Here is a 23,864-nt window from a genome sequence, read left to right on the forward strand (position 1 = left end):
GAAAGGATTCATTGAAAGTCATGAATCCACTGAGAAAAGAAAATTAGCCTGGAAACAAATCCATAGGAAGAAGATATTGAAAACACTGACTCTTTGGCCAATGCTGTTCTATTGGCTCCTCATGTGGGTTACTAAAGAGGAACTTTGGTAATGTAGAACCACTTCTAAATTTGTATAATCTTCTATTTTTCAAGTTAAGAAAACAATCCATTGTGTTAATATGTCATTCTGGATTGACTTCTGGCCAAGATGGCGGTGTAGGTAGGTAGACACACTGTGCCTCCTTACACAACCAAAAGGAAGACAACAACAATTTAAAAATAAAAACCAACCAGAACTGACAGAAAACCAAACTGTATGGAAGTCTGACAACCAAGGAGTTAAAGAAGACATACTCATCCAGACTGGTAGGAGGGGTTGAGATGGGCAGCTGGGCACAGAGCACTTGCAGCAAGGTGGTAGCTGGCAGACCAGGCGAGGCAGATTGTGGAGCCAGTGGTCTCACATTTGAGTGCAGATAAACTGGAAGGAATAACTGGGGAGTAAGACAGACTGCACCACCCTGGGTTCCAGTGCCAGGAAATAAAGCCTCAAATCACTGATTGAAAACACCTATGGGGATTGAGGCAGCAGGAGAAACTCCCAGCCTCACAGGAGAATTCACTGGAGAGACTCGCAAGGTCCTAGAATGTACACAAACCCACCCACACAGGAATCAGTACCAGAAGGGCACAATTTGCTTGTGGGAAGTGAGGGAAGTGACTGAAAACTGGCAGAGAGTGAAGCAAGTGCTGTTGTTCCCACTTGAACCCTTTCCTCACATACAGAATCACAACACAGACACATGGGTTGCCACACCCAGTTAAACACCTAAGGCTCCTCCTCTCACTATGTAACAGGTGGGGCAAGAAAAAAAATGGCCCAAATGAAAAAACCAATCAAATCCCCAGAAAAAATACAACTAAGCAATAAAGAGATAGCCAACCTATCAGATGCACAGTTCAAAACACTGGTAATCAGGATGCTCACAGAATTGGTTGAATTTGGTAGCAAATTAGATGAAAAAAAAATGAAGGCTATGTTAAGTGAAATAAAGGAAAATATAAAGGGAACCAGTAGTGATGGGAAGGAAACTGGGACTCAAATCAATGGTGTAGACCAGTATGAAGAAAGAAACATTCAACCAGAACAGAATGAAGAAATAAGAATTCAAAAAAAATGAGAAGCTTAGGAACCTCTAGGACATCTTTAAACGTTCCAACATCCGAATCATAGGGGTATCAGAAGGAGAAGAGGAAGAACAAGAAATTGAAAACTTATTTGAACAAATAATGAAGGAGAACTTCCCCAGTTTGGTACAGGAAATAGACTTCCAGGAACTCCAGGAAGCTCAGAGAGTCCCAAAGAACTTGGACCCAAGGAGGAACACACCAAGGCACATCATAGTTACATTACCCAAGATTATAGATAAGGAGAGAATCTTAAAAGCAGCAAAAGAAAAGGAGACAGTTACCTACAAAGGAGTTCCCATAAGACTGTCAGCTGATTTCTCAAAAAGAGACCTTGCAGGCAAGAAGGGGCTGGAAAGCAGTATTCCAACTCATGAAAGGCAAGGACCTACATCCAAGATTGCTCTATCCAGCAAAGCTTTCATTTAGAATGGAAGGATAGATAAAGAGCTTCTCAGATAAGGTCAAGTTAAAGGAGTTCATCATCACCAAGCCCTTATTATATGAAATGTTAAAGGGATTTATCTAAGAAAAAGAAAAAAAAATATGAACAATACAATGATAACAAACTCACAACTATTAACAACCACACCTAAAACAAAAACAAAAACAAACTAAGCAAGCAACTAGAACAGGGACAGAACCACAAAAATGGAGATCACATGGAGGGTTATCAGCAGGGAAGTGGGAGGGGAAGAGAGGTGGATAAGGTACAGAGAATAAGTAGCATAAATGGTAGGTAGAAAATAGACAGGGGGAGGTTAAGAATAGTATAGGATATGTAGAAGCCAAAGAACTTATATATATAACCCATGGACATGAACTAAAGGGGGGGATTGTGGGTGGGAGGGGGTTATAGGGAGGAGGGGAATAAAGAGGGAGAAATGGGACAACTGTAATAGCATAATCAATAAAATATATTAAAAATAAATACAAAAAATGTCTCATTCTTACTACATTAAAGGTAGGAGCTTTACAGAAAGGAAAAAAGGTTTAAATACTAAAGAATTGGGCAACAACAAAAAAAGATATGAAACTGACAGGAAGGAAAGAAAAACAACAACAGAAAGAGAAAAGTAGACATATAGGAAACACAATTTGGTTTTCAAATGATCCTCACTGTCATTTGTAGCCATATATAAATATTGCTGCTTGTGATTCAGAAGATCATGTTGTGCTTTCATAGCTATATTTACAATTGCAATGTCTATGTCTCATCACTGTCTAAGCTGCTAGATAAAATTAAGTAGCAGTTTACTTTGGCATGAGTGGTAAATAAAGAAAGCTATGTCTGTAATTCACAAATAGGTGTTTCTTCGTTGGGACTTATATAAACTGTCATCCAGCAACATCTTCCTGCCACGCAAAGTACGGCAAAGAGAAAGCTGTAGTTAGAAGCTGTTTGGCAACACATCTTCCCTTTACTTCTTTGATTTTTCTTGTTACATTTTTTAAGTGTGAATGTTTGATAATACTATGAAAATGAAAGGGTTTAGAAGCTGCACAGAAAAAGTGAATACTGTTGTGTTCTGGTAAAAACTGGGTCATAATTAGCTATACAGGAAATGGTTACTAAGTAGTGAAGTAGTTCATCTACAGTTATCTGAGCCACTGGGACTCTAACTCACATGGGAAATTAGAGTTACTGAAGCTACCACAATTTTTTAGCTTTACTTCAAAATTTTTACAAAAATAAAGAGTATGGATTTAGTTAAATAATTTAGAGGCAACAGTTTTATCAGTGAACTGTACTGATAAACAAATCATCTGAACTTGCATTCATAACTGGCACCACCTAACGTGATTGTGTTTATTATTAGAAGGAAATGTTTTTTAAATTTTGAGTTCATTGGTCCAAGTTGCATCATATAATTGACTCCTGGGAAATTGTTTTTCTAGCTTTTATTCTTCCTTAGGAATATATATAGCCTGGGATCTTGGAAAATTATCTCAACATTTTACATTGAAATATTATGTTTTGAAAGGAAAGATTAAAAAACTAATCTATGGATGAAAATACCTCAATTTGTGACTATGCTTGTCATCATTAGGGCTAGCATTGTTTTTAAAAAGAAAAGTTCTTCAGAGACTATATTAATAGAGATTTATAGAAAAATAATCTAATTATGTATAGAACATGGGAATAAGTTTTCCCATATTCTATATACATAATTTTGTCAGCTAAAGGTGAAATTCATATTCATTTCTACTGTTTTGTAGAACTGACAGGAGTTCGTAAAGATATTTCATCTCTGACAGATGCTAGGAAATCATTCACATGACAGCATAATACAGCACATATTAAAATCTTAAAATTCATAGCACTTTCTTCACTGACTGAAACCAGGTAAATTCCACTGATTGAAACTAGTGGAGGATACACATACATATATGATTTATATGTATGTGCTGATTCCTTTTTTGAAAGACAGATGTTTCCATTCCTTTCTGGACAGGATTATAATGTTAGAGCAGCAAGAGCAAAGTGAGTGATTTTTCTAGAGAAATTGGAAGAGAAAGAGGAGGAAAAATAAGAGAAAAGGGAAGAAAGAAAAAGAAGTAAGTGAAGGGAAATAAAGAGGATTTAAGTAGATGGAGAAGGAGGGAGGAGAGGAAGGAAAGGAAGATGAACTTAGGGGAAAGAAGGAGGGAGAGGATGGAGGCAGAAAGAAAAGATGAAGGAGAAAAGAATGAACAGCATAAAAAAGGAAAAGAGAAACAATAAGAAGGAAAGGTCGGTGAAGCAGGTTCAGTTAGGCTGGTTGAGGGTTCCCAGGTGAGAATGACACTCCACACTTACACTTTACACTGCTTTGAACTGTCACTGGGCAAACTTAATTAAATGCCTTTTCTCTTTAACTATGAAAGCAGATGAATAAGAAGCAAAGCAAGGGATATGTGTTCAAGGCAACAATCCCCCCAAATGCAAGCCAGTTTATGTATTTGCGAGTTACTTCAATATTGAACTGAATGTATACAGTACATTTATTATGAGTGATTGTATATTCACTCGTAATAAATTGCTCTCTTTTACTTTGCTAGATTTTTTAATTTTCTTGGGTAGAAGGGGAATTTCTATTTTCTTAGACCTCAGTTTGATGTACAGTATATTGCTGATAAGGTGTAAAAGATTCTGTCTGGACAATGGGAATTGTGTCATCCAGTGATGAGAACTTTGGAAAGCTAGAGAAAGCTTTACTACAAATGCACAAACTGTTTCTGTGTGGTCTGTCTGGGTGTTCAAGTATCAAGCCACCCCCTTCCTCCTGACTTTAATTCAGCTTATTGAGGTTTGACTGTACTTAATGATATTATAGGCACAACTATAGGAATGCACAAAATATAATCCACTATATCTCCCCACCACAAATTAGCCCATACCAAGTACAGTGTACATGAAACAACAGATTGTAGATAAATTAAGTAGTCTTCCATTACTATCATAGTTAGTATTACAGTGTAAAGCCGGTCAAATTAAAGTACACAGATAAAACTGGAAGCCTCAGAGAAACCTGCTAATTTCTCTTGTATCTAAATCTTGAACAATATGCATCTTCTGTCCAGGAGTATGAAGAAGAAAGAAGAATACACCTTTAAGAAGTATTCAAGCCCTGGCTGGCATTGCTCAGTGGATTGAGCGTGGGCTGTGAACCAAAATTTTGCAGGTTCGATTCCCAATCAGGCCACATACCTGGGTTGCAGGCCACGGCCCCCAGCAACCACACATTGATGTTTCTCTCTCTCTCTCTCTTTCTCCCTCCCTTCCCTCTCTAAAAATAAATAAAATCTTTTTTTTAAAAAAAGGAGTATTCAAGATGGGTCATGGGGGACATTTGGATAAGCAAACTGTATAAAAAGTCATACATCCCAGTGCAAGGAACCAGGGAGGGATGAAATGCCCTCTGAGTCCAAGAGACGGCAGAGATCCAATATTCTTATTTAGATGCATAAAGTAGGATAAAATGAACATTAAGGGAGATAAGTTTCTGCTTCTAAGGCATAAGAAATTCATCCACCGAGAATGATTGCCCAGTGAACATCAGGAGCATTAATTAAACAGCTAGGAGACCTAGAATAAGGGAAGCCAGAAACTAACTTAGCATGGAAAAACAGAGCTAATAGTCCCCTGGTCTATACTCCAATGAAGGTGCAACTTCTGAGATTTTTTTTTTCTTGTATAATTTATATGTGGAATTGGATTCCCCAGTTAGTATTGAGCTGAACTGGGTCTGGGGAGGAGACTGGAAGTGTTTTTTTTCCTCTGACTTTTGGTTATTGTGACCCAGATACATCAAAGTGAACTGATGGTTATTCTGGAAATTTATTAATCTATTGGGAGTGTAATTGGAATTTATACTTCCAGCGATAGAGAATGGTTCTGAATTCTTATAACTGATTGTTACTTATTATTATCTAACATAATCCTCATAAACAATGAGAAAAATGTAAGAAATGTAAAAGATTTAAGACAAGTTTTTTGTTAATTACTCAGAACAGTATTAAACAGTATTTAAATATAACAACATTTTAAGTCTTATTTTTCAGATTTGTTTTATATGCATTTGAGCAGATTTGGGTCACCTCAGATCTTTCAGAGACATGGTCAGGGGGTTTTAATCACATGTGAGAAGCTGCTTCAAAGGGTGGAGGTGTTTTGACCCTTTTCATCCTTTCTCTGAGGGCAGCTAGTAGTACAATCAGGATGGCCAAACAAACTCCATTACCTCATTTAGAGAACAGAATAGGCCAGCCCCTCTCGACTCCTTAGCAACAGCAAAAAGTGGCAAGTATGCAACAATTTTTGATTGAGGATTAAAAATATTATTTTTCTAGCTGTACAAGTTGTATTTGTTATAGTGATACCAATTTTGTTTTTCTGAGAAAGATTTCCACAGATCCATGGGGAACTTACTATACAATAACACAACATAAATAGTCAAAACTCCCCCAAGGGAGAGGGAAATAAATACATGCGTACATTCAGGAGGTTTCAGGCCCATAAAGGAAACTTCAGCCAAATCTTTTCCTGAACATGAGGTTCAATAATTGCAGAACACGAAAAGAACATTTTTTTTTTTTACATCTAGGACTCTTCATTATTAAAGCCATTATTCTTGAGTTCTGCAAATGCTACTGTATTGTCTTATATGAATTTTTACCAGTTACATTTGGGCAGAATTCATGCATGGTTTGTCAACATAAATTGTTTGTATTATAGTTAGGTTTTATTTGCAGCAAACCAAATTCTGGGCCTGCTAACACTAAGAAATGCTACCTATGCATTATTGGAGGTTCTTTTGACATTATATTTATTCTAAAGGGGCAACATTAGGATCAGAATCTTAATCCTTGTCCATATCCCCAACTAAATCAACACAAATGAACAGTTTAGAGTTTAGGAAAAGATATTTTAGAAACTATATTTTGAGCATACTATTTTTACTCACTTTTTAAGATAGTTTTCTGTTTACAGTTAGGCACAGCACTCAAAATTCCCTCTATTGTATGTTTTTTTTTTTCATCGCTTGTGTCTATATTTTGAGCACAAATGGGAAATACTATATGGCAGACTTTAAATATCTGCCAAATAAGAAAGAAAACTTCTGCCTTTTCCTTAAACTCAAACGTTTAGTTAGAACGGGAAGATGAGAGAAAGCAGAGAGAAGCCTGATGCCAAGGTCAGTGAAGTTAAAGACAAAGAGTTGTGGGTTATTTTAGAAAAAAGGCAGAAAAACCTCCAATGAAAAGAACAGGTCATTGATCAAAGAAAAAATAGCAATAAAAATCAATACTCAAAACATATGGTTAATTGCACACAAAGAAGGATAGAATATATATATTTTATTTGCATTTGACTGCTTCTTCTGGAGAGAATTAGAGAGGTTATATCTATTTTCCAAAATTCACTCTTTCACATTGAACACTGGTGTATCATCATCAAAAAAAAATACTGAGTTGTGTGATATGATTTTTTAAGATTTTATTTTTTTAGAGAACTTCTGGTTCGCTAAAAGTTCAACAAAATTGAGAGAAAAGTACAGAGATCTTCCATATATTCCCTGCTCCCACACATACAAAATCTCCCCATTCACTGAAATGGCACTTTTTTCTTTTTCTTTTCTTTCTTTCTTTTTTTTTTTTTTATCAAGGATGAACTCTCACTTGGCACATCATAATCACCCAAATTCCAGAGATTCACTTTTAGTATTGTGCATTCTATGGTTTGGACAAATGTATAACAACATTTACCCATTACTGTAATATCACACAGAGTACTTTCACAGCCCTAAAAGTCCCCTGTGCTCTGCCTATTCATTCTTCCCTGGCTACCCCTGACAACCACTGATCTTTTTATTGTCTCCATATTTTTTCCTCTTCCTGAATGTCACATAATTGGATACATGCACTATACAGCCTTTTCAGGTTGGCTTCTTTCACTTAATATTGCAACATGCATTTAGATTCCTCTATATCTTTTTATAATTTGATAGCTAATTCTTTTATAGTGCTGAATAATATTGTTCAGTACTATACCATGATTGTGTCAAAATTTTGGTAATTATCAATAAAGCTATTATAAATTTCCTTGCAGATATTTTTTGTGAACATTTTTTTGAATATTAAGTTTTCAGCTCCTTTGGGTTAGCACCAAAAAGCACAACTGCTGGACTGTGTGTTAAGAATATGTTTACTTTTGTGGGAAACTGCCAAATTGTCATCCAAAGTGGTGGCACCTTTTGCATTCCCACCAACAATGAATCAGAGTACTTACTGCTTCACAGCCTCACCAGCATTTGGTATTGCCAAGTATTCCACATTTTGGCCATTAAAATAGGTGCTTAGTGGCATCTCATTGCTGTTTTTCTAATATGATGTTAATGTGTGCTTCATTTCAGTTCCTTCTGCAATGTTCCTGCTAAGCTGTATATAACTATTTTTATTCAAAATATCCTTCCTCATTAATAATCATTGGCCTTAAGCTAATTATTCTTCTTTAAGAAAGGGTTAAACTTTACACTATAGATGCCATTGAGAATGTGAAAATAGAACCAGAAAATTCTGAATATGTACTATCATAATCTAATTTTGGTCACACTGGACCCTTATACAAAAATTAATATCTAATTCATAATTGTTAAAAATGATATAACGTGACTTTGTGACATGCAAAGAAGTCATCTCCTATAATTTCCATGTTACTATCAAGACTTAATGATTCATGACCTTTGTGATATTGTGAAATGTATTGTTGAAATGCCTATGTGGTAAGTGTTCTTTGCAATGTGGCTTTGTAGCTCCTCCATCAAGGATGCAATCTTTCCTCACCCCCTTAAACCAGAGCTTCCCTGTGATTTGTCCTGGTTAATCCAGTATTGCAGAAAGAAAGATGTGCAGATCCTAAACCTGGACCTCAAGAGGCTTTGTGTGCTTTGCTTTCTTGCTTGGACCCATTTTACTATCAAGTAAACAAGTACAGGTTAGCCTGCTAGAGGATGAGAAATCAGGTGGTTCAAAACCAATTCATCCCAGCTGAAGTACCTTAGATCAGCAAATCCCCAGCCAACCAACCAGCTAACTACAGACCCTTAAGCAAGACTAGTTAAGATCAGGTAAACTCTAAACAAACTATCCTAAATAGAGCTATCTATCTAAATAGAACTGTCCAACTGATCTACAGTCCTGTGAGCTAAAGTTAAATAAATGCTTATTTTTAACCATTTAATTTAGGCAGTGCTTTTTATGAAGCAAATGGTAACTACTGCAGCATTTTAGAATTCTTACCTTATGATTTAAATTTGAGGACAATTTTTTCACTCATACCATCATGTCAAAAGACAATAGCTATATTTGAGTGCACATTCAAGGTATGTGTATAGATAAGGCTTACTGTTGATGTTCACTATCTTTAGTGCGCCTACTAATTCAGTAAGTGTTACTCCATATCAGATGTTAGAGATATAACATTGAAACACTCAGATAAAAGTATATAAGAAAATATAAGGAAAAGGTGTTTGGAAGTGATAAGTACCAAGAAGAAAAATACAGAGTGGAGCAGAGAAGGATTAAGTGTTGCCATTTTGGATAGGGCCATTAGGGAAGGCCTCACTATGCAGGTGATGTTTGATAAACACCCCCAAAAGATGAAAGAGCCTTAGGGAATGTGGGGAGAGGGACTCTCATGTAGATACAATATGCCAGGTCTAAGGTGGAAAAATGTCTGGTGTTTTGAAGCAACTGAGAGGAGGCTAGTGAGGTTGGATTAGTGTGAAGGATGGGGAGAGTAATAGGGTTGAGAGTGATGAAGTCAGAAATATACTTGGGGACAGACAACTAGAAGGTTTTTCAGATTATTCTAAGACTTTGACTTTTGCTGTTTGTTATATGAAGAGCTAGTGGAGAATTTTTAGAAGAGGAATGTCAGGAGTTGGCTTTTATTTAAACAGCATCATTCTGGCTTCTGAACTGAAAATATACTTAACAGACAGAAGAAGTGAAGCAGGAAGATGAAACAGGTGTGTGTGGCAATGACCTGAGTGAGAAATGATGGTGGCTTGCCTTGGATCGGGTAACATCAGTGATTACATTTTCCACACAGGGCCGAGGATGTGGGATAAATTCAGTGTGGAAAATGAAAGAAAAAAGAGTTTTGGTCTAAATAACAACTTACTGCTATATTACTCTCAAATGACATGAACTTACAACATGAACAGACCACTGTCAAATCATCAGAATAGCTTTGATTTTGTCAACCACAGGTAGACCTGTGATTTCATTGTTTGATGTGGCAGGTGGTTTTCAGAACATCAGTTTTTAGGTGTAGGAGAAAGGTAAAAGATTTACAAAGATAAAAGATGAATCCCCATCTTTCTCCTTTCCTCATGAGGGTGTGATGACTATAAAGTGTTAATAATTCATTTTTATCATTTGAAATATTTTACATTTGAAGCCTGCATATAATGTGCTGATTAAATCACATTATGCGTAGCTGGGTGAATATATTATTAAACAAATTACCCCTTTCCATAACCATGAACTGTGCAACTATAGCAAATGGTTGAACATTTTAATAAGGAGGAGTGTAATTATATTACGGTCATTGCTTTTTGCAGGCTTATTGGCAACACTGTGGATGTGACTATTTTCCAATAAAAATATTTACTGTAAAGAAATAAATTTTCAACTCATAGAACTCATAACTCACTGAAAATATCCTTGTTTAGAAAATAAGGAGAATGGAGATGGGGCTTTTGGAGAAATGATTGAGCTTAAAAACAATAAATCACCAACTTTTTTTTTCAGGAATCACCTTTTTATGTTGCCTGTCTGTGTATGTACATATCTATCTATCATCTATCTATATACCTGCCTACCTTATTATTTTCCATTGAAAACAGAACAATGTAAAGCAAGTAAACAAAACAAAAAAATCCTTTTTATTGTTACATGGAAAGAAAATGCTCCAAGTGGAAGACTCACATGTAGTTCTCTGACATTTTCCTTTAATTAACTCTACATGCTCAATACTGATCCAAGAGAAGGGGTCCAGATGATTTCATCTATTATCTATCTATCTCTATATCTGTATATACCATATTTTAGGACTATAAGATGCACTGGACCATAAGATGCACCTAGGTTTTAGAGGAGGAAAACTGGAAAAAAGATTTTGAAGCAAAAAATGTGGTAAAATATTAAATAACATAAATAACATAGGCCACCCCCACCCACCACAGTGAGCCAGGTAAGTTACATTTAGACTATAAAACACACACACACCCAAATTTGGGGGGGAAATGGGTGTGCATCTTATAGTCCAGAAATATGGTATATCTGTATCTATCTATATATCCCTGACTATATTCAGACTGGGCAACACAAGAAAAGAAGTAAATAATACCTATAATAATAAATAAAGCCCATTAGTATATAATATATAGATGAATATACAGAGGCATAATACATGTCCATGTCTATATACACATATCTGTCTATCTATCTACCTCCCTACCTCCCTATATATTACCTATGAGAAATTAGAAATTATCCAGGGAGAATAGAGATTATTTTTGTTTTGTTTTTTCTTACTAGTATGTGTTAATAACAGTCAATCTTATCTCAGTATTTAAGTTACGGAATGTCAAGAGGGGAAATGTGACTGTTAGAAGAGAAAAATATCCAAAGATAAATTGGGCTTTGAGGTATCATGTATGGGGAGAATGTCAGAGTGTTTGTTGTACAAAAGCAGGGATTTGTGTGTAATATTAGAAAGAAGCATGTCACCTTTACATGGGAGTTAAACATGGTTAAGGAAGTCTGTATGCACATCAAGCTGACAAGGGATGAGCTGAGTTGGACTGTTCTATTGTCACCTTCATTATGTTGGGAACTGTACGTCCCAGAATTCTCTTTATTCTTTCAAGTTAAAATTGGCAAAAGTAGTTGTGTGAGATGTGGCAAATATAAGCAAAGTAGGCCATTTATGTTCTGTAGGTTGTTAGACAGAGGCAGTGAGATTCGAATGCAAAGTTTCCAGAGGCTTTCTCTTGCTCCCATTCTCTCCCCAGGCAACTCTCCTCTATGAGTTCCAGCCCTGCCAACCAGCAATGACCTAAGGCCCACCACCACACACTTTGCTGGGAACTTCTATGGGTTAACCCTGTAGGGACAACAGCCTGCCACAAACATCAGCCTCCCTTCAACACCCCCTGCAACAGATAGACGTGCCTATTCTTCCAAATTCCCTTGAAGCTCAGACTCATTTGCCTGTGCCAGAGCTGGCTAATGAATTTTCTTTGATCCTTTTACCACTTGTTTTATGCTTTTATTTACCTATTTTCTCCTACCATTGTTTACTTTCTAATTTCTATTATAAATTCCTTAGTTCATAAGATTCACTGTAATGCTGATTCAGTATAGATCAATACATGGAAAGAATAGATTTGAAGTACAAAATCTGTAATAATGAAGACTAAGATCATTTTTAAAAACAAATTTAAAAACACTGCAGAATTAATCAAAAATACATTATGAATAAAAATCTTTAACTGAATTTTAAGTAAAAAATCTGACTTAGAAAATATGGGTAAAGCTGAATACTATGAGCTTGGATGGGGCTTACATTTCACTTCACCTAATACTAATATGTCATGCAGACTTAAAGATGTTTCCAGAAAAACTTTTCAGTTACCTTCTACTGAGTCACAGGGACAAAATTCTGAGAGTTTGTTCAGTATCTTTTTAAACCTGCATTTAATCCTGAATGTATTACCTCAAAAGTATTTTTGTTGAACTCCTGCTAATATGTTGAACAAATGAGTTTATTAAATGTGTTGTCAAGAAAATATATGAATTGACACATGAAATATTTTAATATTTGTGCATGACTATTAAAAACTTCAAGAACATTGGATCATTCTTTTGATATTAATGTTAGGACATTCTATTTAGCTGAGGCTCAATGTTTTTAACTAGCCTGGGTAGTACACACACCTTTTTTTCTTTTGTCTGTTACTCTTTGGTCCAGAGTTTGGTGGCAGTTTTCAAGTTCTGCCATGATCTGAAATTTGGTGATATAAAGAAAAGGTACCCAAGACCATGAGAAGTGGGAAGAGATATTACTAGAACAATTTTTTCAAGGGTTTAAGCATCAAAAAATGTAAAGTTTTCTTTTCAGAAACTCAGATTGTACTGGGGAAGACACACAAAGATGACCGACATAGTTGCTTAAAAATATCTGTATGAATCTTGACTAGATGATCATAATTTTTAAAACAAATCCAGAGTAATAAATAAATAAATAAATAGCACCATCAGCTACTTGGCAGCTTTTGTTTTGTGGTCTTAATAAAACCAAATTTGCAGTTTGACTGGATTTTTCATTTCTATCAAAATATTCTTAGTGTAGCCAGACAGCATAGGATCCAGTCACTCATTGTGTTATATACACATACTACAAAGATTTGAGGAAGGAAATGGATCTTTATTAACAATAAACCCTATTTGAGAGAGTTTCTCAAGCCAACTCCAAGCCACCTCATTTGCAAAGCATGGTACACCAACCACCCCAGGAACATTAAAGTCCAAAATGAAACCGAAAAGTTTCCAGTCATTGCTTATCTGTCCTTTTGGAGTTTAAGCCAGCTACCCAAATAAAATAGGTCTCCATACTCTCTGAGGTATGTATCTGTGGGTTTTCAGAGTGGCCGTTGTCTCATAGCAGCTCTCTCTCTCTCTGTCTCTCTAGGTCTGGGGTAAACTGCCAGGTCAGTGTAGACAGTCCTGCAGGGGAAGATGCATCCCTGAGGAGCCTCTGTATGCAGCTCTCCCAACAGGAGAACGGAAGCAGTTCAGGACCCACAGTGACCTGCTGCACTGGGCCATAGCATCTCAGAGGCTAATGTCCAGTGAGGTGAGGTGCACATCCCAGTGTGAAGCCCTGCCTCTGTGGAGCTGGCTTCCAACCCTGTGGGGCCAAAGCCCTGAGTGGTACAGAGTCCTGCTGTCACTGGGATCTCGCTTGGAGGAAAGCAAGGGCGGCAGGTAGTCCCATCCCCTGACTGCACGTTAGTCTTCATCAGGTACAGGCAGGTGGGAACTGCTACAGTTTCTGGTCTGGGAAAGGGGCACCAGGCTTGCTGGGCTAGTTTTGGAGGCATGGCCTGTGGGAAGCTGTAGTCTCCTGTGTGGAGGAAGAGCGCGGGGGGCCTATCACCCAACTAAGCTCTTCCCCTACCCTATTCTCTGGCCAGAGCCTCCTCCTCCTTTCCCCTCCTAGCAGAGCTCACTCAAGGCCCTGGAGTGCTCAGGGAGGGACACTAGGAACATTCTAGAGCCACTGGGTCCCAAAGACTCTGGACTCAGGACCTCCAGTTCCTGGGGGCAAGGGATGTGTTCTCCTTTTAAGGGTTCCCCCAGCATCCTCTGCTTTGCCAGCTTTCCCCTCCCAACTTCTCCCCCATTTCCAGAGAACCGCCCCCATCCCCAGTTACATTAGGTCTCATGTAAAGAACTAATAAACAATCTCCAAGTTGCATGGTGATCACGTTTTTTTAAAGGAATAGTTGCTTTTCTACTTCTTTTACCCTGGTGGATCAGGAAGGTTAAACTGATATGATGAATCTTTGTATGTGAACTAGAGTCTGTTTGTATTAATTATGTATTAAACATTTTATTCATCATTAGGGAACTGCTTCAATAATTAAGTAATAGTTTAACAGAAGTAAACTGCATTTAAAAAATCAACTGAGACTTTCAAAGTACCAAGCAATGAATAGGATTTTAATTGTTAATGTTTGTTTTGAAGGAAAACTATGTTTAACAAAAATTACATTTACCATATTGAAACATAAATACAAAGAATGATGTTATCAGTGATCCAATGTCTTAGTTTCCAGTTCTGTTTTGGAAGATAGCCAGTCTCAGAATAGGTACATTGCTTTGCATACTGAATTATTATGAACATTATCCCTAAAATATTATTTATATATATTCAAGGCACACATTATAGTACTCCTGCAACCGATAGACCTCTGTACAATATAGATTTTAATAAATAATACCAAACCGGCCTTATCCAAGAAAATCTGCATCCAGAGACATCTGTGGAATATTAGTTTTTGTTATTGTTGTTAAGCTTTGATGAATGGATTTAAGAGACTCGGGTTGAAGGCAAAAATTCTTTGTACAGTACCTCCCATTCCCAATAAATGCTTCCTGATATTACTAATGAACATGAATAACATTTTGTTACATGATATTTGGCTATTTGTAGAGCATATAATCTAGGAGAGCAGGGTTGGAGTGAAAATATACTCTCAAGACTTCATGATGGTTCAACAAGAATGAACTGATCTAGCTAGTGGAAATAAAAGTATGCATAAGTTAAGTTCTTTATCTTTAAGGAGATGAGCAATAAGGGCTAAGTTCCAAAGTAAAGGCACTAAAGTTCCAAAATGGAGCAACTAAATCTCCATGAACAAGTTTCCCAGGATAAAACTCACTACCAATGCCACAGGCATAGGGAAGAGGAAGTGTAGCATTTCAGTAAGAGAAAGCGTGCAAAAACATCTGTGATAGAGACTACTGTTTTCCAGGATTCATCCCCTGCTTTTTAAAAATAATTGTACTCTAGCATAATTTTTTAAATCCTCACTTGAGGACATGTTTTTCTTACACTGATTTGAGAGAGAGAGAGAGAGAGAGAGAGAGAGAGAGAGAGAGAGAAAGAGAGAGAGGGAGAGATCAAAGGTTGCTTCCCATACACACCCCAATAGAGGTTTGAACTCACAATCTAGGTATATGCCCTGACAGAGTATCAAGCCTGCAACCATTTGGTGGATGGGACTGTGCTCCAACCAAATGACTCACCCAGCCAGGGCTCCTATAACATTTTTATGTGGCTATGTAACATCAGGAGATAAGAAGAAATCATGTTTGAATGTTCTAGGTTATATTCTGTTTTAAAAAGGTATTCATTTTTTTTTCTTCTTCTCTTCCCTACTTAATATATTAAAGAATATACTGGTATTGAGTCACCTTTAACCATGAAGATGAAGGATCTATCATAGGAAATGGTGGAGCAACCTAATAGAAGAACCAGAAGTGACCTGGGTCTTGTCCATTCTGGATTGTCTGCTTACATTTGTACTTCCTCAGAGCAGCAGAATTTACTATTCCCCTTGTAACATTAACTTAGCTTATATGATAATCAATACATTAAAAAAATGAAGTAATGTATGTGGTACACTCAGAAAGGCTAGAGATTTGGGAATAAATGGAACAGTGATATGGAATGAGTCTGGAAAGAAGTAACAGGACTAGGTTTTGAAGACTCATATATGAGGTCCGTCCAGAAAAAGTCTAACCTTTATTAATATAATGAGAATAGTTTGCACAAATCAGTGTAACCTGGCAGCCAAGGAGAGTGGACTGGAATGCACATGTGTGAACAATGACTACTTCACTGTACTAGTCAGTGGGGGCAGTAGACACCCTGCCCCCCCTTGAATCAGCTTGTGTACTTTGTGGCCATCACATTCAAAGTGACTGAGTGAGTAGAGCAACAAATCTATGCCAAATTTCGTGTTAAGCTTGAACATTCATCCATTGAAACTATCTGGATGATTCAGAAGGCCACAGCTATGGGCAATGGTTGACTAGCAGCTTCATCATGACAATGAGCCCACACATGCATCATTTCTCATGCAGAGATTTTGGAGAAACATCAAGTCACCCAGGTGACTTCACTGCGCTACAGCCCCAGTTTGGCACTCTGAGACTTCTGCCTTTTCCCAAAACTCAAATCACTTTTGAAATGTAAGAGATTTCAGACTGTCAATGAGATTCAGAAAAATATGGCAGGGCAGCTGATGGTGATTGAGATAACTGTGTGAGGTCCCAAGGTGCCTACTTTGAAGGGGAATGAGGTGTCATTGTCCTATGTACAATGTTTCTTATATCTTCTTCAATAAATGCCTCTATTTTCCATATTACATGGCTGGATACTTTCTGGGCAGACCTCATAGAAGAGGTTTGCACTCTTGTATAGATACAATCATGATTCATCAGATTTTTAAGCAGGCTAGTAATATAATCAGTTTAGTACACATATGTAACCACCCAATTTCTGGAAATAGCATCTCAATTTGGGGGGAGGGAATTACTTCTACCTCTATATGCAGAATCTATGGGATGGTAAATCAAGGTGAGCCATTTGTTAGTTAACTGATAGGTATGTGACCAAACTTAGGCAAGCAGATTCTATCTCTTAGAACTTTAAATCAGATTGAACTGGGACAAGTATAGAAATACATTTCCTCATTAAATATGTATTTGTTAATTTTTATGCCTATTCTGTATGCCAGTTACTTTCTAGAGAATGACTCAGTGCACATAAAAGATTTAAGCAAACAAAATAACACCCTGCTCTCCTAGATTATATGCTCTACAAATAGCCACAGATATTAAACTATTTTATCAATACCACCCAGACAGATCTGATTAAATATTACCTGTTCATGTTCACTAATGTTATCATGGTTCTTATATGTTCTTTGACATTTTTATTAAACTGTCAATTCTGTGAGCTAAACAAAATGTTTCCCCAAATCTCTCCATTTCAATTTAATGAGAGTCAGTGTCTACTGATTGCAATCAATAAGACCCAATACAGATTTGGGTCAAAAAATAATATTTTGATTCCATTCAGTTTAACAGACATTTATTATTTGTTATGTGCTAGGTAGCCATCGCTATGTCATGTTCTGGGGGAAATAAATAAGACACTATACTTCCTGTGTTAATCTGAATTATTGAACCAAATTTTACTCCATCCCGCATCCACCTCTTAACTAAAACCTTGTTATTGTTAGTATACTTTCTTGTCCTTGATTTTTAATTTGGACTTAGAATTAATTCAGCAATTGGCATGTGGACAGATATGAGAGTGTGGCAGTTTCAAAATTAAGACTTGAGGAGCTTCATGAGTTTCTGTTTGCATTCTTGTGCTTCTAACATCAAAATGTAAAGAACATGTCCTAGATAGATTGCTAATTCCATGGAAATGGAGAAATGTAAAGCAGATCCAGCTCAACCCACCTATAAAACAGAGAGAATAAACTATTGTCTTGTAATACAGTTGATTATGAAAATTGTTAATATTTTTTCTTCCGTTTAGGAACTTAATTACTATAGGGAAGCCAGGCATATTATCAGATCATTTCTGTGAATCTTGATGATACCTTGCCTTTAAGGAATTTTCCATATAATGGTGTGCAATAAAATTCCCTTATATCAGTATAAGATTAGTTGATCACTGGAATATATATATTATACAGTAGTAGAGTCTAAATTAAATATATGCATATCAAATTTCTAGAAAATTTGTATTAAGAAAGCTCACTAAATGTGAATATTGCCAAAAGTAGTGAATAAATTGCTCTAACCCTCATCATACTTAGGTTAGGGTTAGAGCAATATATAGTACTTAGAATATATAAGTATATGCATATATATATATATATATATATATATATATATGAATGATTTTAGTTAGTTTCAAGATATTTTCATCTCCCCAACTACCACAGACAGGTAAGCCCAACCTCCACCTGCAGGATTACAGGCTCTGCAGATCAGTGAGATCAGGCTCAAGAGTGTTCTGCTCAGTACATTTCCACAGGGGAAAGATGAAAAAGCTTTGAAAGACCTCTTCATCAGACACTATGAGATACACAGTTCCTCAAGCCCTGGTTCCCTTAATATTCTTTATGATTGGCATTATTTTCTCTCCTGCATAGCTTTTTAAAATTAATTTCTTGTCCTTCAAGTTTGGGCCTAATATGTCATCAGGTTTTATATTATAATTTATTTCAAATGTCATATTTTGCTCTGCCCTCCTCTTGCTCCATTTTACCATTTTCCTTCTTCCTTTTATTTTTGTTTTAAATTCTATTTTCTCTCTTGCTACAACTTGTTTCTATTACTCACTCTTACTATTTCTCCCACCTATAGCCTCTCAAAACAATTTTTACTTGTGATTAGTCATTTCACATTCTTTTTACCATTTTTAAAATATCATTATTCTCTTTCCACCTTAATCAATCTTTCCTTGTTGGTTGTGGACAAGGTGGTTGTGGTGGTTGCATTTCTTCAGTTTTGTTTCTAGATAGTCACTATTTTTGTACTCTGAATGTCAAATTTTATTGGTCTACTTTCCTACTCCATTTTGCCTTCCTCCTTTCTTTTTTTCATTTCATTTTACTTTTTAAATATATTTTATTGATTATGCTATTACAGTTGTCCCATTGCCCCCCTTTATTCCCCTCCACCCTGCACAACCCCTCCCACCCACATTCACCCCCTTTAGTTCATGTCCATGGATCATACATATAAGTTCTTTGGCTTCTACATTTCCTATACTATTCTTAACCTCCCCCTGTCTATTTTCCTCCCTACCATTTATGCTACTTATTCTCTGTAACTTTTACCCCTCTCTCACCCTCCCACTCTCCTTCTGATAACCCTCCACGTGATCTCCATTTTTGTGGTTCTGTCCCTGTTCTAGTTGCCTGCTTAGTTTGCTTTTGTTTTGTTTTAGGTGTGGTTGTTAATAGTTGTGAGTTTGCTGTCATTTTACTGTTCATATTTTTTATCTTCTTTTTCTTAGATAAAATCCCTTTAACATTTCATATAATAAGGGCTTGGTGATGATGAACTCCTTTAACTTGACCTTATCTGAGAAGCTCTTTATCTGTCCTTCCATTCTAAATGAAAGCTTTGCTGGATAGAGCAATCTTGGATGTAGGTCCTTGCCTTTCATGAGTTGGAATACTGCTTTCCAGCCCCTTCTTGCCTGCAAGGTCTCTTTTGAGAAATCAGCTGACAGTCTTATGGGAACTCCTTTGTAGGTAACTGTCTCCTTTTCTTTTGCTGCTTTTAAGATTCTCTCCTTATCTATAATCTTGGGTAATGTAACTATGATGTGCCTTGGTGTGTTCCTCCTTGGGTCCAAGTTCTTTGGGACTCTCTAAGCTTCCTGGAGTTCCTGGAAGTCTATTTCCTGTACCAAACTGGGGAAGTTCTCCTTCATTATTTGTTCAAATAAGTTTTCAATTTCTTGTTCTTCCTCTTCTCCTTCTGGTACCCCTATGATTCGGATGTTGGAACGTTTAAAGATGTCCTAGAGGTTCCTAAGCTTCTCATTTTTTTGAATTCTTATTTCTTCATTCTGTTCTGGTTGAATGTTTCTTTCTTCATACTGGTCTACACCATTGATTTGAGTCCCAGTTTCCTTCCCATCACTACTGGTTCCCTTTATATTTTCCTTTATTTCACTTAACATAGCCTTCATTTTTTTTTCATCTAATTTGCTACCAAATTCAACCAATTCTGTGAGCATCCTGATTACCAGTGTTTTGAACTGTGCATCTGATAGGTTGTCTATCTCTTCATTGCTTAGTTGTATTTTTTCTGGGGATTTGATTTGTTCTTTCATTTGGGCTATTTTTTTTTTGTCTTGGCCTGCCTGTTATGTAGTGAGAGGCAGAGCCTTAGGTAATTTGGTGGGTCGCCAGGGCAGGGTAATCCGCATCTGTGTCATAATGTTGTATGTGGGGTAGGGGTCCAGGAAGGAACAATGGCACTTTCCCTGCTCTCTGCCAGATTTCAGTCACTTTTCTCGCTTCCCACAAGCAAATTGGGCCCTTCTGATGCTTATCCCCATGGGGGTGGGTTTGTGTATGTTCTAGGACCTTTTGAGTCTCTCCAGTGAATTGTCCTGTGAGGCTGGGAATTTCTCCTGGCACCTCAACCTGCACAGGTGTTTTCAATAAGTGTTTTGAGGCTTTATTTCCCTGCACTGGGTCCCTGGGTTTTCCTGTCTGTCTCCAGGTTTATCTGCATGCTCATATAGGACTTTCCAGTTCACAAACTGCTGCTTCACCAGGTACACCTGCTGCTGCCTTGCTGGCCAGCCACTGCCTTGCCCACCCCAGTCCTCCATCCACTGCCTTGCCATGAGTCCTTTCTGCCCTGTTGCATATCTCCACACCTCCTACTAGTCTGTATGAATGTGTCTTCTTTAACTCCTTGGTTGTCAGACTTCCATACAGTTCAGTTTTCTGTCAGTTCTGGTTGGTTTTTGTTTTTAAATTGTTGTTGTCCTTCTTTTGGTTGTGTGAGGAGGCACAGTGTGTCTACCTACTCCTTAGTCTTGGCCAGAAGTCCCATGTGTTCTTTTTTTTTCATTTTAAATTTTAGTTTTTCCCTGTCTTACAATGGCCTTCATTCCTACCTCTTAGTGTTCCCTCTCCTTCAGTCCTCTCAAAACCATGTCTCTTTCCTCTAGACATTTCTTCACCTTTTCTTTCTTTCTTTTTCCCCTTTTATTCCTATCCCACCTATATTAATCTTAGCTCATTTGTTCTCCATTTAGGCTCCTATTTTATCTATATATCTATATCAATATCTATTTGTTGTTTGTCTCTTCATATATACGTGTATATGTATGTATACATATGTTATATATAATATTTTAATTGTGGTTTAACCCTAGTATTATATAATTTGTTTCCTTACTCCAATCCACCTTCCTTCACCCTTTATTATTTACAATGTGATTTTCATTTTCTTTCTCTCTTTGTTTTGTCTCTATTCTCTACCCTTATTATTGCTCCTCTCTCTACCCTTGGAAAATCACTTTTCTTTCAGTTAGTCATCTTGAATTCATTTTTCCTTTCCTATAATATTTTTAATCTCTTTACACCTGTATTAATATTGGCTCATTGCTGTTGATAGTGTGGTTGTTGGTGGGGGTTATTTTCTCAGGTGTGGGTGTCTTTCCTAGACTGTTTGGTATTATTCTGGCAGCACCCTTAAAACAGTATACAAGATGTAGTAGGCAGAGTACTCTCAGTCAGCCAGCTGGAACAAAGAACCCATCAAAGAATATCCAACAACAACCAAAACCCAATTATAACCAGAGAGTGGATCACATAAACAGCATAAACAGCATAAAGAGCATTGAGCTCAGGAGATCAAGTAGACAGCCCCAATAAGTCCCACAGTTCTCCTACCAGAGAAGGTCACACCACAAAGACAAGGAGTAAAGGAGATCAATTTAATATGCAGAAACAAAAAAGAAGAGTCAACAGAAGTGGGGAGATAAAGAAACATCTCCTAATTGAAAGAAAAAGAGGAATTTCCAGAAAGAATGCTAAATGAAATTGAAGCAAGCAAACTACCAGAAATCAAGTTCCAAATCATGGTTATAAGGATGCTGGGGGAGTTCAGTGAGAACTACAAAGAATTCCAGGAAAGCTACAGGGAACATACAGCAAACTACACAAGCATGAAAAAGGATTATCAATAAGAGCCAGGAGGAAATAAAAAATACAATATCTGAAATGAATAACACAGGACAAGGGATTAAAAACAGGTTAGACAAAGCAGAGGATTGAATCAGTGAGCTGGAGGATAAGGTAGAAAAAAATCCCCAGACAGAGCAACAAAATGAAAAAAAGACTAAAAAAGAATGAAGAGGGGTTAAGGGAGCTGCAGGACAACATGAAACATAATAATATCCATATAATAGGGACAACAGAAGGAGAAGAGTGGTAAGGTATAGAAAATGTGTTTATAAAAGTAATGACAGAAAATGTCCCTAACTTGATGAGAGAAAAAGTCACACAAGTCCAGGAAATACAGAGGATCCCAATCAAGAGGAACCCAAAGAGGCCCACTTCAAGACCCGTCATAATTAAAATGGCAAAATTCCAAGACAAAGATAGAATCTTAAAGTCAGCAAGGGTGAAATAGTTAGTAACATACAAGAGAGCTCTGATAAGGTTATCAGCTTATTTCTCAACAGAAACACAACAAGACAGAAGGGAATGGCAAGAAATATTCCAAGTAATGAAAAGCAAAGGCCTGCAACCAAGACTATCTTACTCAGCAAGGCTCACATTTAAAATAGAAGGTGAAATAAGGAATTTCCCAGACAAAATAAGGCTAAACGAATATATCTCCACCAGAGAAGCATTGCAAGACATGCTCAAGGGACTGTTTAAGGAGATGTAGAAAAGAAGAGAGAGAGGAAAACAGGTACAAAATTGGCATTGAATAAGTTTATTAATAATAACCTTAAATGTAAATGGATTAAATGCTCCAATCAAAAGACATAGGATAGCTGAATGGATAAGAAAATATGACCCACATATATGTTGTCTACAAGAGACCCATCTTGTAACAAAAGATCTACAGACTAAAAGTAGAAGGATGAAAAAAATATTCCAAGCAAATGGACATGAAAAAAAAATGTTGGTATAGGAATAATTATATCAGAAAAACTAGATTTCAAATAAAGGACATAAAAAGAGACAAAGGAGGACACTTCATAATACTTGGAAAATTCTTATCAAGAAGATATATCCATTGTAAACATATATGCACCCAATATAGGATCACACAAATATATGAAGAAAATCTTGGAAGACATCAAGAAAGATACAAACAGCAACACACTCATAGTAGAGGATTTTAACACTCCTCTGTCAACTATAGACAGATCTTCCAAGCAAAGAATCAACAAGGATATTGTGGGATTGAACAACACTCAAGATCAAATGGACTTAATTCCTATATACAGAACTTTTCACCCCAAAGAAGCAAAATATACATTCTTCTCAAATTCACATGGAACATTTTCAAAGACAGACCACATAGTAGGATACAAAACAAGCCTCAGCGAATTTAAGAAAATTGAAATCATATCAAGCATTTTCTCTGATTACAATGGCTTCAAACTAGAAATCCACCTCAAGGAAAAAATTCAAAAGCATACAAATGCATGGAGACTGAATAACATGCTATTAAATAATGAATTGGTAAACAATGAGATCAAGGAAGAAATAAAAAAGTTTCTGGAAATGTATGAAAATGAACACACAACTACCCAAAATCTATGAGACACAGCAAAGGCAGTCATGAGAGGGAAATTCATAACAATACAGGCCTACATAAAAAAAATATAGAAAATTTTCAAATAAACAGTCTAAGTCTATGTCTACAAGAACTACAGGGACAACAACAAACAAGCCCAGAGTAAGTAGAAGGAGGGAAGCAATCAAAAACAAAACA

This window comes from Phyllostomus hastatus, unplaced genomic scaffold (genome assembly GCF_019186645.2).
Source record: "Phyllostomus hastatus isolate PE091 unplaced genomic scaffold, TTU_PhHast_1.1 phas_scaffold_317, whole genome shotgun sequence".
Classification (NCBI taxonomy): domain Eukaryota; kingdom Metazoa; phylum Chordata; class Mammalia; order Chiroptera; family Phyllostomidae; genus Phyllostomus; species Phyllostomus hastatus.